Source organism: Melopsittacus undulatus, chromosome 5 (assembly GCF_012275295.1).
Source record: "Melopsittacus undulatus isolate bMelUnd1 chromosome 5, bMelUnd1.mat.Z, whole genome shotgun sequence".
NCBI classification, from domain to species: Eukaryota; Metazoa; Chordata; class Aves; order Psittaciformes; family Psittaculidae; genus Melopsittacus; species Melopsittacus undulatus.
Window position 1 is genome coordinate 82,112,290 of NC_047531.1, and position 18,555 is coordinate 82,130,844.

Here is an 18,555-nt window from a genome sequence, read left to right on the forward strand (position 1 = left end):
TAAACTTAGGTGCTAAACTAGCGGGCTTCCAACACAAGCTAGCTAGCAGTTAAATGAAGACTTATCTTTTAACCAAAGCAGGAAGCAAAGAGATAGCAAAAAGTCATCAAGAAACTATTCTGAGACACTGCAGTGATTCCAGATCATTGTCTAATCTTGATTTTGAAAACAGAAGTTATCATTAGGATTGATAACTATTGATAGAAATGACTACACAATCAGCAGAAGATGCCAAAATATTATACTACCCCAAGATTTCCCTTAAAGCTTCTCTCTGACTCAGTGTATGCTCTATTAAATGAGCTCTCAATTTACTGATTTTTAAATTAAGAAACTCAAGGTTTTGAAATGCAAGTGCCTACACATAAGTGTACTCCTGTAAAGTTCCATCCACCCCTACTCCATCTATTGCCTTCTTGCAAGATTACTTTATCTGCAAGTAAAATAGTGAAGAACTAACTTCCCCCCTTTCTCTTGGTAGCATGTTCTAGCATTGTTTTACCAGGGGAAGGAAAAAAAATTATCAGGTCATAAATAGGATAATAATAAATTGGGATAAAGCACCTCTCCTATGAGGAACAGCTGAGAGAACTGGGATTGTGAAGACTGGGGGAGACCGTATTGCAGCCTTTCACTTGCAAGGGGCTTGTAAGAAAGATGGGAAGAGAATTTCTAGCAGGGGCTGTTGCAATAGGACAAGGGGTGATGGTTTTAAACTAAAAGAGGGGAGATCCAGGTTGGATGTGAGGAAGAAATTCTTTACAATGAGGGTGGTAAAACACTGTGACAGGTTGCCCAGAGAGGTTGTGAATGCACCATCCCTGAAGACATTCGAAGCCAGGCTGGATGTGGTTCTGGGCAATCTGATCTAGTTGAAGATGTCCCTGCTCACTGCAGAGGCATTGGACTAGATGAACTTCGAAGGTCGCTTCCAACCCAAACTATCCTATGATTTTATCAACTGTACAAAGTTTGTACATCAGTACTGAACAAAGAGGAACCCTTTCCCTCAGTAAAGGGACAGCAGAATGATTTGAGTAAGGATTTAATTTCAAGACAAAATTCTGGTGATGAAGCACAGGGTATTAGTTAATTACTCCCACTCAACTTCATTAAATATCTGTTCTTCTGCTCCCACTTCAAAGCTTGCAACTGAAGCTTGATTTATCATGTTGGTCATGGCATGCGATGTTTTGCTATGTCTCAGAGTTACCATCAGTGGTAGTCTGCGACACAGGCTGCACAGGTCTAAATACATGAAGGAACACCTACTCTACTATTCCTTTCACAAAGGAAGTAATATGTGAACAAGAAGACCTGAAATCCTGGATCTACTAATAGGCATATGGTTTTTTCCACATGCACCTTACTCAGGTTCAAACACCAATCAAGAGAAAGACCTTATTGCTCCTTTTGTATAGAAAAGGGTCAGTAAGGGGAGCTCCTCATTAGAAGGTACCCTGATAAGGGTAACTCCTCATTACAGGTCTCATCAGGTGAATGTATAAATCCAAGTTCTGTTACAAGTGCCCTGAATAAAAGCCTTATTGTTTTTTCCTTCTTAGTTAATACATTTTGCATTATCTTCTTTAACACTCAGTATGTTTACAGCTTCCCCCCTCCCCATTAAGTAATCCATAGGGAATTTCAGTATTATACATCTGTGACACTTCCCTAAAGTATAGTTTGTTTGCCTGATGCATTCAAGTACAGAACCATTAGATTCCATATAAAAATCCAGCTTCTGGAAAGCTGCAAACTTGGAACTTAGAGAAAGGTCACTTCAACTTTCCCTGCTCCATCTCTGCAAGCAAAGATTCTGCAGTGGCCAGAAAGAGACATACAAAGAAAGTCGTGGCTGTCACGCATTCATCCAGTAGACAGAAGTGCTATAAAGATAAGCAGAAATAGTTACCAAAATAGAAACAAAAATCACTCAGAGCAAGGATTTATTTACACCTCTGGTTTAATTGCTGGCAGTATCAGCAAGGCAATGCCATCACAGCCAATGGTCCATGTGTGGCACAAACGCTTCTTAAAGAGGAATAAAATAAATAAAGATTACAGATCCCTCAGGCTGGAAGGACCTGCAGGAGCCCAGGGTCCAGCTCAAAGCAAGGCAAACACTCAAGCAGCTTTCACCAGCTGGGTCTTGAAACCTGACTCAGAGTATGAAGATGTTTCCCTAGAAAATGAAAGCCTCTGATTCTTTGTGTATAGTCACTAATAATAACAGTTCAGAGATCACTCACTCAGAGTAGCCCTAAGCCAGTGACAAATCTTGACCGTTTTCTTTGTTAAATACTTTTACAGTTAATGAAGTTGAGAACATCTGAATTACTCCCATTTTCCCAAACATTCCAAAAGCTTTTCTTACAGTGCAAAAAGTACCCCATTATTAATGCTTAATGCATTTTTAAACAAGTCATGTTCACTTGCAAGTGAGTCATAGGTATATCTACACAAGCAGAGCTGAAGTCTCAGAATATAACTAGTGTTGACTCAAAAAAAAATCTAGGTTTCTCACAGCCACGGACCAGTGTCTTTTAAGTGGAATAAGTCAACTTGAATTTTATATGAATAAGCTATGTGAATAACTTCTGTATCTTCCCTCTTGAACAACAGGGCATTTACTGTTTATATCTGAGATGCTGGTCTGTACTAGTGGGGAGCTGGATATATCTCTCAATTGCTGAAGCTACTGGGACAGTTTTCCCACAGCTGAAATGATTGAAGGGAAGAGATTGTCTTCAAACTCCTGGAGCTGACAACTGATTTCATCCACTGTTGGCACATGATGATGGCACGCTCCGTGTACAGTCAATTTCAGCTAGATCTATGGGTGACTCCTTGGTGTCCAACATACAGTACATCAACTCTTGAACGGCTAATTCCCTCAGGAGCTAAAGGCCTCTCTATATTGTGATCCACTAGCATTAGCAACATATAACATCTCCCCTGTAGGGACACCTTTCCTTCACAACTGCCAAGAACTGCATCCAGAGACTAAGGATTCTTTTCTTTCATAATCACCTTGTCAATTCTCCCTTCCCTAACAAGTGATCCCAGCTGCTTGGCTTCCCTACCTCCTAATTAGAGGCTGTTGGCCCCACTGTCCCATCATTGGAGCATCCAGGTGATGATGTGCTCACCTGGATGACAGCTAAAGTCTTTTTGCATATTCCAAGCTTAGTCAAGGACAGGGATTGACAAGTTACCTCATGTTCTGCCTCTTCCTCTAGTTCTGGTGTTGGCCCTTCTTCATCTTCCTTTCCTAAATGAGTTGTTTCCTTTTTCCATTTCTTCTTGCTTATAGGGGCAACTGATACTGACACAGGTTGGTTCTCTGGTTCAGTTAAATCACTCATTGCCAGGGTCTGAGTGGTGGTCGTGCTTGTTGTTAAAGCAGAACTGGTTACAACTGGAATTAAAACCCAGTAAAAGCTTGTAAATTAGTATTGTTGGTTCATTATTTTGTGATCTTTTTTAAAAGTCTGTAATAATTCACAACATCAGGAATAAATACACTGCAGGAAATCATCTGCCCAAGGCAAACTTTTTTCCTTCTTAAAAGGGCTATAAAAATCCACAGAAGTCATTACTCACCAGATTTGCTTTGGCTTTAATGTCTCACTTAAACATCAAGTTTAGTAGAAAGGACTTATGTCATACTGGCCATGACTCATGTCATTGTTTGGCCATATAGCTGTTTCTATTTTTCTAATGATGCTTCAACGAGCATAAGACCCACTGTTAAAACTGGTTGCAGAAGTCAGTAAGACAGGGAAAACACAGAGCGAGATGAAAACAGTGGACATACAGCAAGACTGTTTTGCAATTCCATCAGGCATAAGTACACACAAACCCTCATAAAAAGTTCTGTATTATAGCATTGGTCATTACAGATACTATTTTGTAGTAAAAGCTAAAGTAGAGGTTGCAGGAAAAGATGTTTCAAGAGTAGCCAGTAGTTTATTTTCCACACAGCATCTAGACACCAACTGCTACATTACACTTCACATACACACTTCACTACTACATTCAACAAGATAAACTAGCAATTCACCACTACCTCTGAAACCAATTAACAAGGTTGTAACATAAACACTATCTCTTCTAGTTAGCACTTTTGCCATAGCTGTGTCCACTTACAAGATGAAGCCTTTCTTTGATGCTTGCTCCTTAAACCAGTACTTTACGAACAACCTTTTAAGTATGCCATTAAGAACATCAAGGTATAGTTTTCTCTTTGCTTGAGCTGCTTGCCAGCAGAGATGATGTAGTTTAGCTTATATGCATGCTGCTATCCCCCTCAAGGCACTAGGTAAGTCAGGTTAGCTTAACATTTAGACCTTTCTGACTTACATGACAGCTAGAACACACAGGTACTAACAGTTCCAGTGGCACACAGGTGGCAACTTGTTTGACAATCGTAACTTTATATCTAGGCCTTTGCAACTTCAAAATGGCATCTTGCTGTTAACTGTTTCAGAATACTGACACACAAGTTAATCAAGTACTTGCCTACAGAGCAGTTGACTTCATTATAGTGACATCTTGCTGGGACTGCCAAGTCTCCCTGACCCAGGATGGAACATACACATACCAACTGCTGGTTTAAGGTCTAACTAGTTATCTAGTGGCTATAACTTTCATTTTTCATGAAAAGCACACCACTGAGAGGTAGTGGTTGAATAGCCAAAGAAAGTTTGCTCTGCAATCTTCTACTATGGGTTGCACTATGAATGAAGCATCTCAGATACCTCCCTTCTCTATATTAAAATCAAACCAGAGAGATTCTCCTCTGCTCCGTGCTTGGAATCCTAGCAAAGAAGAAGAGGCTCAACAATACTGCCATACACCACAACATCACACTTTTTATGATCATCACAAGGGATTCCATTACCACCACCCACTGACCTAAAATCGAGCCTTATAACTTTTTTCTTTGTTCCCTCCCCATGAGATCCCAGTTTTAGATAGTGTCCAAACTCCTGTTGTCTTCATTTCCTAATTGCAGGGCTCAAAAGCCAACATCCTCTTGTAAGCCCCAGAGCTGAAACAGAAGTCCTGTTGGGCCTGGGACTCCACATGGGTTCTGGTACATATGGAAGAAGCATTGTCTATTCACAGAAGCCACCTATCCATGTTGCTCTATTGAGCAATAGGATCAATTCTGAAAACTAGGGGATGACAAGAAACACCCTCTCTGATGGAAGTCTGAGAAGCCATTGCCCTCCTTTTTAATGTCAGAGAACATTTTACAGCAGGAATGTAGGGAGGACATTTCAGATACTACACCACAATCTTCTCTTGTTTCATTTTGTACTCCGTTAGACCAGAACTGTCTCTTGCCTACCACGTTTTATGTCCATATAGAAGAAAAAGGCTATTCTCAAAAATGGTGCATACACTGAATACTATCCTCATTCATACTACTCAAGCTGAAGATAACAAAGTTTAGTTTAAAACACTGTCTTCTAAAGTGAAATACAGTTTATCCAGAGATCATTATGGACTACTGAAGCAAATCATGGTCAGGAAGCACATAGACTTCTAATTATTTAGGCTTTTGCATATGCGTTTAGAATGACAAGCATGAAGGAACTACAAAATAGGAAAATAATCTTTACAGCACGAATCTAAATAAGCCAAGCTCTCATCTGCTACCCACCAAGTATGGTTTTACTAAAGCTGAGGTAAATTATTTCAGTCTTTTAAAACTTAACAGTATTGTCTGGAGGTGACAGCATTTCTCAAGCAGTTGGGCAGCCATAAGCCTAAGACAGAAAAGTACATTTGCCATTTTTTTAAGTCACGTTTTCATCTTACAGTGTGTAAATACATCTTTAAGTAATACATTAACGTTTTCCCACACAAAACAAAGTTTAATCTTCTGTGCCCTTGCTATATTAGTGGCTTATGCTCAGGGAGGTAAACACAAAGCTCTTGCAACAGATATTGTAATATGGAAATACAGACACCACAGTTCCTTACCCTCTGCTGATGATGGATACTTTTGTCATGACTAGCACATACAAAATATTTACCTGCCACAGGCATTTTAGTATTAGAGTCAAGCTAAAAGGAGGGGAAAAAATAAAATCACAAAAACCAAACAAAAATAACATAAAACCCAAAACAAGCAAACAAAAAACAACAGAAAAACACACACAAACCCCAAACCAAACAAACAGCTAAGGAATCTGACTGTATATCACTGTTCTATACATCTGTAATGGTTAATGTTTCTAAGCACCTCCTGGAAAAATAATCAAAGCTGAAGAGTGAAGGGAAAAGCAGCAGATAAATGAAACTAAGAATCTTGACAAGAAAGATAAAAACCTGGTTAAAGGTCAGTGAAGGACAACAGGAGGGAGGGGAAGAATTCTAGAGAATTCTTGGCTGGGGCTTCCTATAAGGGTAGGGCAGAGTGGTGCCAGCAACAAACACACTATCTATATCCCAGGGAGCAGGGGGATGAGGACTGACAGGATGTCAGGATCACAACAGGACAGGTGCTCTGTGTTACATTAAACCCAACTCCTGGACAAGGGAACAGCCAAGCAAGTGTCCTCCACCCCTGGGCTCCAAACAGCTCACAGCAAAGGAATTAGAGGAATGCCTCTATATCTGCAGCTGTGAGATATGAAGAGTAAGTCCCAGTATCTTCCCCTCCCATCAAAAAGAAAATGCTATGTTGCAACCAAAGAAACACCAAGAAAGCCACTAGTCCATGAATAAGTATGTAAAACCTTACGGCAGAGCAGAAAGAAATGGTAGTGCCATCACACATATGGAGCACGTGAACAACTCATTAGTTGAAAGTGTCAACAGAAAGACAGCAAGCAACTGGCAACACTGGGTTCAGGAAGAGCCCTGTATTTTGAAGGCACACTGCAAATTCAGCATCTGGCAAGTGAGACCAGGAGAGGTCTTAACTTAACTTAACTTCTGCTGCAGAACATGACCAACCCATTGTGCACAGAACTTTAGTTCACCAACAGCAAGCTCACAATCAAGCCTCCTCCTACAGCATATATCACCTCTTGTAGGTATGCTTCCTTTACCTTCTGGCCCTGCCTGCAGACTGCAAGTTCCTCTGCTTAAGTAAAACACAGTGCAGGTAAGCAGTCAGCTCTTCCTGCTAGTAAGCAGCAGGCCTAAGGTAGAATATTATCTTAATTCTTATGAGGTCAGACTGAGTTTTCTTGCACCACATCACCCTTGCAGATGTCCATCCTACGCCTATTAAAAAGGCATACAAAGATTTCTCTAGTCTCACACAAAATAACTTAATCCAATGTAACCTTACAGTATTCTGTATTTTGTTGCCTTTTGGTCTGGTTCCTGGAAAACAAGGTAACACATACTGTACTGGTTATGTCAACTTTGAACACTTCTTTTTGTCATCCCCTTAAGTCTTCTATTCTTGGAAAAAGAAGAAAAACCCAAACACTTTATATATATCTCAGTCTGAAACAAATGCTAAATTCACAGGACATGAGGAAAGCAGGTAAACTGGTAAGCAAATATAGGAATTGCCGTGAAAGAACACTGGTAATAAATAAGAAGATTACTTTCCTACTCAGACTATAGTGTAAATTCTTGTTAATTCAGTCATTTTCTGTCAGATCTTGTTCACCAAATGAGTTCTCATGGAAGATTTTACTATGCTGTTGAGCAGCACCATAAAAAAAAGAAAGAAAAAGAGAGAAAAAGACAATCAATGTTCCCTTGTATGATAAATAGCCTTTGTTATCTCTTTGGAGTATCAGGTTACCAATTCCAATCCCATTAAGAGCATGAAAACACTGCATTGTATTCAGTGACTGTTCTTTGTTAGTCCTGTTGCTCATCAGTGCTGATTCCACTACTTGAAATACATAGTATCAAACACACAGCTTATTCATTAGAAGTTTCTGTCCTTGCTCCCAAGGAAACCAGTGCAAAGACCTGGACTTGGCAGCATGGATGAAGTGCAAAGCACACACACACATCACAGAAGGAGCAGTTCTGATAAGCTTTAAAAACCAAACACAGCAAATAAGCCAAAACACAAGATCACTTTCTGATGGGCAAGGACAAAGGCATTCCATACTGCCATGTTTCTCTCTAGATATCAGTTATTGCAAGCACTAGCTAACATTGCCAATATTAATACTGGCAATATTAACAGTAAAATAAATGTGCAAAAGCACATTTGAGCATTTAGTATCTTCATTCCCAGCATCAACTTTAAAATACTATTAGCTGTGGCATCTTCCTACTTTCTTCTCCAGGAAGAGTTTGACACGTGCAGACACCTGAGTTCCTTTCTTTCTTTCTTTCCACCATATGTCACATAGAAGCAGGAGAATCAAGACAAGGACCTCCAAGTATCTTACAAGTCTTTAAGAAGTACTGGCCAAACAGAAAAGTGCAATATATTATGGAACTGGGGGATTCGTGTCTAAAAGTACTCTCTCCTCACTTTGCATTGAGAAGCACTTCCTTTATATTGTTCATTTAATGCCACACTACTCAGAGTTAACATTCATTACTAATCTACTGGATAACAGCTATAAATCTACTAATTGCCAAATTACATGCAGCTTCTCTATGGCTTTAAACTTAATATTAAAGAGACAGCAGCTGGCAACAAAAATGTCTACTTTTCAAAAAGCAACAAAGAATGCTTTGTTCTCAATCTCGTTTTACTTAGAAGGAGGTGGTCACAATCATTACAGGCATGGCAGGAGGGAGGGGAAGGCAGAGGAGAGAAAGCAGATAGGATCTGTTGAAGATCCCCAAACAGCCCAGTGACAGGAACAACAGCCCCTCCAGCTCCTAAAGCCACACTGTCTCTGCGCTTTTGGCATAGAAGCAAAACATCTGGCTGCCTAGTGGAATTACAGCCTTTACTTATCCGTGCTCACAAAACTGCTGACTGACAATAAAATGTAAAGTTTCAAAAGACTGTTCCGGAAACTCCAAAACCCCTTTGAATAACAGCCTGAAAACATTGACAAACACTTCAGGAGTCCAAAAACAGTTGAAATAAAATGAAGTTATAGATCTCAGGATTTAAGGGAACATACAACAAAAAGCAAGCACCAACACTGCCTCACCATTTTAAAACTGGATGATCTAGAGACACAGCAAGGTGCATGCTGGAAACACATCAGGTGCTGTTGCAATAAGGGAAGCAAGACTCAAGGTTACACCTAGTACAGTTTTTCAAAGCAAGTAAACAAATTCAAACTACAATGTCAGCCCTGGAGCAAGGGCAGAAGCTGGATGGAAGTCAGTTACATTACATGTTTCTAGAAGTTTCCCTCCCCTTTCCGCTCAAAGGGGTAGTAAGGCATTAACCCGACGTCTCAAAACACCAAAAAGGCATCACAACTGCCAACACAGGGAGAAAGAGACATCCTTTCAAAGGCATAAATGTCACACTGCAGTACAAAGGCAGGAGTAATACTACAGCAGAGTATAACATGCAAGCTTACCTTTAGAGTTGTGCTGCTTGTTTGCAGGTAAACACTAAATCCTGGACTGCCTCACAATTCTTCAAAGCTCAAATATCCTCTTAGTGTATTTGCGTGATCATTTTCCATTCATAAAGAATGGTTAAGCCCTCTTAACTGAAACACGTATCACTCTTATCTACAGTACTCACCCCAATCCTCAAAATCAATGTCAGTCCCCTACAGAAAACCTTCAAGGATCTGCACAGGTTATCAACAGTTTACTTGTAGTCTCACTGTTGGTACAGCCCACCCCTGCCCCACCAAGTTCCAGTATGGGACTACAGAGAGCACATGGGCTGTGATTTGAAGATTCAGTTGGCAATCACAAGTTGAGACCTGTCTTGCACAGTGGGTTCCAATATCAGAATTTAAGTAAAAACATACATTGTAATACTTGGAATTGACAAAATCCTAGTGTATCATAATGCATGAGCACACAGGGGATTTTCATTTGTTACTGTGGATTAAGTCATGGAGTGTTTCCCCAAACTCAATCTGAAAGAGCACGATATAATTGGGTCAAATTTTAACTTTATTAGTAATGTTTTGGAACTAAAACTAATTTGGTAATGTATATTGCTACCTTGGCAGACACTCTAGTGATCTGTTAACTGTCCCATGTGTCTTAGAAAAAATAAAGATAAATAATAATAAAAAACACTTTTTTTCTATAAATACTCATTTAAATTACAGACCTAGATTGTTGCATACAAAGAGGAGACTACACAGATGACTGTCTGTCCTCATTACTGTTCTTCCCTTCTTGTGCTAAAGGTAGAGAGTAAAAATAAATAAATCCTCAATAGCATTAGGACTTAGACAATGTCATGTCGAAAGACAGCCTAAATGACAAGCCTTATCTCTTCTTGCTGGCTGGGACAGCAGGGGGCTCTGACCCATGGAGGGGAGGTAGCCTTTAAGCCTTCACTAGGTGGTCTCTTTGCAGTAGGCTCTATTCCCAGCTGTAATTGCTTGTCAGCCCTAACTGGATGCCTGAACACTCTGGAATGGTTCAGCAAAGTATTTAAACAGATGGATGGTACAGGCCACTGGAACAAAACTCGGTTTTTCTCTAGCCTCGGCTCTCTTTCAGCACATTCCTTTGAAGTCTGTGCCACTGAGGAATCAACAACAGCTGAGTAACATGTGTTATCATACAACACTGAGTGCAGCAACAATATTGCACAGCAAGACACTTTTGTTCAATAATCCTGGACTATAGAAAGCATTACAATGGCTTTTGTTGTGGGTAAGATCTTTTTCCAAGCACAAGAAAGTAAACAGATTCCTCCCCTCTTTAAGTAGTAACTCTAAAGTAAAAAGGTGAACTAAGCTGATTTCTCAAGTGCCTCCCATCTGAAAGCTTACATTGCCTATCTCCTCAAGTCCTCTCGGGTACATTCAGCGCTCTCCGCATTTATGTTATCTCACAGATGATTAGATGCTTACAGAGAGGGGTCCAGTCTGCAGTTCCCATGGCAGATACAACAAGCCCATGTGAGCTACAGCTCAAACCCACCTTCTTTTCCCAAGCAACACAAGCTCCCCGATCTCAACTTCACAGGTAACAAACCGGAGAGAGAAGCAGCACAGCACTGCTCAGCACACACTGACCAGTACAAAGATGACAGAGCCCTCAGAACAGTAACAGGAGAAAACAAACATCCTCTCATCAGACAGGAAAACTATTCTTGTCAAAGCTGTGAGATCACCACACACTTTGAAGTGGGTTAGGAAGGACAGAAAGAATTAGTTATTTATGAAACTGAATTTGAAACTAGACTAACCATCCGGATTCAGAAGTAGAGCTACCTATGTGCATATGCAAGAGGGCAGTAAGTTATAACCCAAAACTGACACTGCTGCCTAATAGTAAGTTACCACAGAATCAACTCACATTTTCAGTGAAGAGAGAGCACTACCTGCAACAGGGTACAGCCTTGCATTTACAAAGCTTACATGTCTAAGATGTTACAGGAAGGCAGGCACTGAGATTATAAAAGCCCCATTACACTGTAAAATCCCAACCCCTGCATGAAAAAAATGACAGGAAAACATGAGCTTTCAAAAAAGCTCTAAAAAACCAACATCATTTACATTTAATTTCAAGATAGAAATCTTAAAGGCTCAAAAACCCAGACAAAAACCTTAAATTAGAAAGCAAATAAAACCCCCATGTACTAAGCCAATCTCATAATTACAGACCTCGCAAAAAACAAACCAGCAGGTACTGCATGCATCACGATGTGGGGGGTCCTCAGCCCACAGGACAGTTTTATACCCTGCAATTCAATGGAACAGTTTCTTTCTGGGGAGGCCACAGTGCCCTTCAAATTCAGCTTGAGGCAGACTGTGAAGGTACCATGGAAGAAGCATGCACCGATTTTGTCAGAGGTATACAGGGGATAAAAATAACTCTAGTGTCAAAATCATTACAGCAATGCAAAAATCTTATGCTATCAAAATAAATGGTGGGGATCAAGAGTTCTACTCCACAACTTTCAAAGAATGAGTATTTGCACAAGCAGAACTACTACCCAACCAGCATTCAAACCCACAACTAAACAAGGAGCAATATGATTACACACAATCACTCTTAAAGTTGCGTGTAAAAGCACTTAACCGAAATCCATTAAAATCTCCATATCCTGTGAGGTGCAGGCATAAGGCAGCTTAGGCAGAGGTCATACTGCCATGCGATGGCAGACACAGGAACAGAACCCACCTTCCTCAGCGCTCAACTCCACACTTCCAGCAGCAAACCTCCTTCTTTCTAACATGCTCATTTGCAGGGCTTTCCTCAAAAGGATTTGAAAAGGTGATGCTAATCACCTTCATTTGGCTCTTTGGAATCATTTCTGGTGTTTCCTGAAACAGTTCCAGGTCATTTTAAAAGACTTCTTGATAATCTGACTTATTCTGTTTTTATTTCCCCCTATCCCAAAGGTTTTAATTTGCAGAAAAGATTAAAAAAATAAAGTAAAATGAAATAAAATAATCGAGCACTTGACCAAATCCTGCTGGGCTTCTGGGAGTGGAGAAGGAGACGGAGATCACTTCAATGTAAGAAGCAAACCACTGCTAACTCTATCAGTTGTCCTAAATGGCATATAACTGACCAAGCAGTCATTTCAGTTCCCTCAGCAGCTCATTACGTGTCAAATAAGTTTTTGCTGTAAGACACAGAAGTACTTCTAGTTTAATATCAAGCCTACTTTCTAATTAGATACCATCAAACAAAAGTCAATCTGTAAATGGTGTTTTCTCTTTAAGGAAAGAAGGGGAAAAAAAAGTAGGGCTTACTTAATTTTCTGCTCAGCCACATAAACTCCTGGTCTTCTGGAACAGTATCTCTCAAAAGAGGTAATGTAACACAACCAAGACCCCCACTGGTTCCTTCTGACCTGAAGAATTGACATTTTATTCATGAACTGCATATTCTTTATGGGAAAAGACACAGCTCTTTTACAACACTTAACACAATCACACCACTATCAAACACAACCGGGAGCTGGAAAACCCTTAAACAGGTGTCTTTGCACAAGTCATTAGGCAATTGATTTACTTGCTCTCCACAGCCCAGCACACAGTTTTAACGCTGGATGCTGACTAAACCCAAGGCAGAGCTTGCGAGGTCCAAAACGGACTTTCATAAACCACATGACAGCACTTTTTGACACGGATGTAAACAGTTTCCGGCTATTCAGTTAATGTGTCAACCTCTGATACATCTGCAGTTGTGGGCTGGAAAACGTGACAGGTGTCATTTTAAAGGGGACACTGAAATCTATAACCTTCCCTCCCTCCTGATCTTCCACACTGATGAAACCCATGAGCAATACAGAAGTGGGATTTAGCACACCATCCCCTTGGCATCTTAAAACACCGCTTAGCTGAAGAGAACACAGGCTGGAACACACCAGATTGCTACAACCCCAAACCGGACCCTGGCTCAGCCCTTCCCCACAACAGTTTAGAGCTGCATAAACCACGGAGCAGAATCCATTTTCCTATCCTTTAAAGTTCATGCCACTGTATTGTCCCACCATACTGTATTTACTGTACTTGCTTAAGCTTTCCTCATCAATACTCCCTTATCCCATCCAGAACCCCCCCGAAATCTATTACTGTCTGCTGGCAAAACAGATTTTCTTCTAATCCTTTTCCTTACTAGAGGAGGAAAAAAGAGAGGGAGGGGTTGGGGAAGGAATAAAAGAGATTAACCGAGAGGGGTGGGGGGAGAGGGGAGACCAAAACAGTCCACTCGAAAGGGTAAGGGGAAAAAAAGAGGTAAAATAAATAAAATGGCTTTAATTTCCCTTTCGGGGGCGGTGAGAGGAGGAAAAGACTGAAACTACTACAAAGATTTCCCAGTGTCAGAAAAGTCGCCTCTGAACTCCCCCCCTCAAGGACACGCAGGAATTCCCCTTACTTTTCCATACGATGCTCGAAGGCGAAACACAAAATGCCAGGAGAGAGGAAAAGCCGGAGGAAGTAGCGAAGGAACAGGCGAAAGGACAGGAACGAGTGCGATCGGGCAGCGGAGACGCGTAAGGGAAACGGGAGAGGTGAAAATGCCCCAAAACAATCCTTAAAATCCTAAATCCAAGGGGAAGTGAAGAACGGGCAACAAGGACGGGAAAGTTGGAGAGGGGAGACGGGGGCAGCGAAGGGTCACAAACCCGCAGCGGGGACGAGCCGAAAGACGCCAGGGAGGAGCGGGGCAGCAGCAGCCGAGTGGGCTGCGGGAGAGGGAGGGAGGGAGGACGGAACAGGGCAGCCGAAGAGGGGGACAGGGAACGGGGGAAGGGGTCTGGCAGCGACGGGACGCACTTGGCCGCACACTTACCCCTCCGCCGGCGGCGGCTCCGCGGGCAGCGCCAACGGCCCCAACGGCCGCCGGCTCCGCCTCGCTCCCCGCGGGGGGCGGAGCGCACACGGCCCCCGACGCAGCGCCCGGGGGCTCGGCTCGGCTCAGCTCGGCTAGGCTCGGCTCAGCCCTGCCCTCCGCGGCGCCCCACTGCTGTTACTGCTGCTGCTGTTACTGCTGCTGTTGGGGCTGCGGCTCCAGCTCCTCCCCCGGCCCCGCCGAGCCACCGCCGCCTCTCGCCCAGCTGCAAGTGGGTGTCCTCCGCCCGGAGCGGCCGCCCCCACCTCCTTCCTGCCTCTCCGTCGCTCCCCTTCACCGGGAGAGACATGTAACGGAACTGGGGCGCCAGCACGGCATTGTGGGAGCTCTTAAAGCCGCAGCCGCCCCATGCCCCCCGCCGCCGGCCCGGGCGAGGGCGCGTCCTCCCTTGCCAGCGGGGCGGGCAGACAGCAGTACAGGCAGCAGTACAGGCAGAAGTACAGGCAGCAGTACAGGCAACAGTACAGGCAGCAGCGAGCCGGGCAGCGGCAGCCTATTAAAGAAGAGGCGCTACAGCCTTGCCTAAAAACATGCCCCCGGTGGGGTCCCCGGGACCGGCCGAGGAGCAGCGTGAGGGCAGCGGGTGCTGCTGTCGGGGGCCGCCCGCACCCGCTGGGGCTCGGCAAGGAGCCCGCATGCCGGGTGGGAGCTGGAGGAGAGCTCCGGTGCCAAAGGGAGACAGCAGAGAGAGCCCCGGCTGTGGCATAGGCATAGTTAGGGGGTTGTAGTTGTTTTCCCTGAAATCTTTATGTTGTTTCTGGAAGAAGAATGCCTTTGGTGCTTATTTGAACTGAAATGTGGAGCCGGCAGTCAAGTGTTTTTTCTATTGTTCCTGCTTTGGATTTTGATGATGGAAAATTCCCCGAGGGGACTGGGGAGGGGATGGGGGAGGGAAGAGAAATAAACCTCAGAGCAGCAAAGACTCTTAAGCAGACGGCTATTTTGGGCAGAAAGTTTTGAATAGGGAGTTTGAATCAGCTTTGTCGTCATGAAACTTGGAACAGGACAAATAACCGTTAAAATAAAACCCCAAACCGAAATCTAACGAACCTATTTGAAAATGAACTTCAGAGCTGTGATTCACAGGCATTTTTCACTGTTGCAAACATCTGTGCTGGGGCTACACTCAGCTGCCAGCAGCAGCAGTCACTCCTAGCTCCTTCCTGAGCCTTTTCCAATCTGCCGGTGTTCCATCTCCAGAGACCAGGCCATGCTGGTCATTTAAAGAGTCTCACCAAGAGAACTTTATGTTGTTGTTTGTGTCATCCTCATGTTAACAATATTCCTCTACCGTTCCTCCTGTGGACTTCTGAGTTTGCCATGCTTTCCTTGGGGTTTTAAAGCCTTGAGCCTTTAGATGGGGATGGGGAGTTTCTGGGACTAGCAGATGTTCAGGATGGGCACAGTTAAACTAACTGATAAGTAGAAGAGCAGGATGATTGCGATGTGTGTAATCTTAATTAAGCTGGTGCTTCAAAGGCTGCCAGAAGTTAGGAATACTGCTCGGAGAAGTAAACGACCCTCAGAGACCATCACATTTCTGTATGCATGCAGGAAACTTTCCGGAGAATGATGTAATTCATGTATAGCCTCATGAATATGCGTGTATGCCCAGGAACTGTATGATGGCCTGTGTAGCAATATGGGGATACATGTTAGGAGGAGCTATCCCCTGTGTCCATAATAAGGAGTACCTGCTTGTCAACTTGAAACTTTGTGTGCAAGTTTGTTCCTGGAGTTTTCTCCGAATCAATACAATTGAGGGTATTTTCCATAAGCACATCTGCAAGGTGTAAAGTTCCTGCTGAAGAAGTCTTCTGGGTATAGAAGGATGGCTCCTCTAGTTCTGACCTGTATCTGCTGTGTCTTTTTATGTTCTTTTAGACAGGAAGCGATGCTGAGAAATCTGTGAGAATGACCTTAAGCACAGCATGAAACTAGGTATATTTAGGAAGAAATGGCAATTAGGTGAATCTGTTGTGGAGCACATGGTTTACAGGGTCAGATACATGCATATACACTTTCACTGTAAGAGACTAAAAAATCCAACACTGAAGGGATATCTCCCTTCAGTCATATATATATTACATATATAGTATTTTTTACTATGACTTTCAAGAGTGTCAGCACAACTTAAAAGCAGGAAAAAAGGATGTGCTTTACAAGTATATTGTATGTTGCAAATAGTTAATCAAATATTCCTGTAAAGATCCGAGCAGTACTGTGCTGCAAATACCACTGCTTCCTCTTCATGAAGCTTGTAAACACAACAGGAGCTATAAAACTCATTGAAGATCTTTTCTCTGCTTCTAGGGGATTCACATGAAATGAGTGATCTGGGAAACTATTGAAACTATATGACCAGGGAAATTATTGTTAGAAGGTGAAAAACCTTTTTCGAGGTGTTAATGGTTACTGAAAACAGGTACTTGATAAGTCATTGTATCTGAAACGTTTACTTCTCCAGGTGTTCAGCAGAACTAGGGGCCAGAAGATCAAACACCACGTTTTCTATTGAAAGCTAGCTAGCCTGCCAATTAGTTTCTCAAACCCAAGGAATACAATTGCTATACAATTTTACATTAGTGAATGAAAATCACCCTTCAAATTAATGGTCATAATTAAAGAGAGTTCTGGATCTTCAGAACATGCATAACAAGGCATAAAGTGTTTGTGCAGCATATTGGAGTGATACTTACTTGTTGGCCGTGACAGAGCTTTTGTAGCTAGAAAGAGCATTGGCATCCTAGCATAGTCTGTTTCCTTTTTCACTTTTCCATTTTAGTTATGAAGGCACTGAAGAAAACACATTTCTGCTGCTTCAAAATACTGAATGGAGCTCATTGAGAACATGAGGTAATGGCAAAAAGAGAAGATCAAATCTGTTGCTGGGGTTGCACAAACATGTAGAATTCGACCAAGGCTATCTCCAACAGGGAAGATGACAATGGTCATTTAAGACAAAAAGGAAATTATGCTCATATCCAGCCATAAAGTGGGACTAAAGATACCTCCCCTCTGTAACATAGCATCCTATTTGCTCTTTGACCCGTACTGAAAGAACAAGATTCCTTTGGTTTAGGCACCTAAATTGGTTAGGAAGACATTATGGAGTGATGTTAAATTGTGCCTGCAAAGGATACACCTTGTGCTGTTGTAGGATGCCTCTGCTGTGACAGTTCCTTGCCCTCTGTGCCCACTCCAATCACTTCCTAACTTAGTTACATTATATGTAATCCTAACCATTTCACTAGCCTTCAGTCAATTCTTCCTTCACGCATTGCTGGAGAAGGGTAGGGACTCTGATTCAGTAGAACACTTAAGCACATCCTTGAACTTATGTGGAAAGTTTTTAAGGTCTAGCCAGAGATGTTTTAAGATCTGTATCACTGTTGGATGTTTTGGGAGGCAGATTTCCCATAAAGATCCTGCTTCATTTTTGCCAAAGAGGTAATTAAAGTATCCTAGGAAAGGAATAAGACACCCTTTTGATGCAAGCACAGGGAATTCCTTACACCACACAGCCACACACACAGAGTCTTACACATATGTTCTTAATGAGGACAAAAAGGGAGAATAGGCCCACATGCCTTTTGGTTGTGTAAGTTTTCCAAGAATTGCGCCTTTTTGACCAAAACCAGGAAGAGAATGTTTCTGAGGTTCCTTTATTTCCTCTTCTTGATCTATCTTCAGCTACTGCTGCCCTTTCCACTGTCGTTTCACCTTGAGAAATCCAGTGTCTCGGTGGGCTCTTTAAATTTAATCCAGACTATAAAATCAGGCTCACTGAGAACAGAAGCAGCTCTGTGTGACCAGTTTCAAGTTATCACCACAGCTTTCAGTATCATGTATTTGCAGTGAACTCTTCATGGCTAATGTATGTCCTGCAGTGTATTTGCTTAACTGTAAAATGAACATTTCAAGAGGAGCTTTTTTTTTCTTAGAAAAAGAAAGAGATCTGGTGTCTGAAATTCAGGGGAGCAAACAAACATCAGATTAGAATGTAAGTGCATTCTGCAAGCTCTTTCTTCTTATCTTTTTTGGAGCCTGAAGAACAATAATTCCTGGTTGTTTCTCCTCTGAGTTTTCTAGATCTTGCCTTGCTGTTTGCTGTTTATTGAGTATGAGTGACAT

At 42.3% G+C, this 18,555-nt stretch overlaps 1 protein-coding gene across 3 annotated transcripts in view; it reads right to left on the reverse strand.

Annotated features, from left to right (window-relative positions):
- RASSF8 (Ras association domain family member 8) overlaps positions 1 to 14,476 on the reverse strand; it is an 84,814-nt gene extending 70,338 nt beyond the window's left edge. The window contains exon 1 of one of the 3 annotated variants that reach the window (XM_034063042.1): positions 14,362 to 14,476. The gene's annotated coding sequence lies outside the window, so the exon portion shown is untranslated. The remainder of the gene's footprint in view (positions 1 to 14,361) is intronic. The other 2 variants (XM_034063043.1, XM_034063044.1) reach the window with 2 other exon arrangements.
- Positions 14,477 to 18,555: the final 4,079 nt, after the last annotated feature.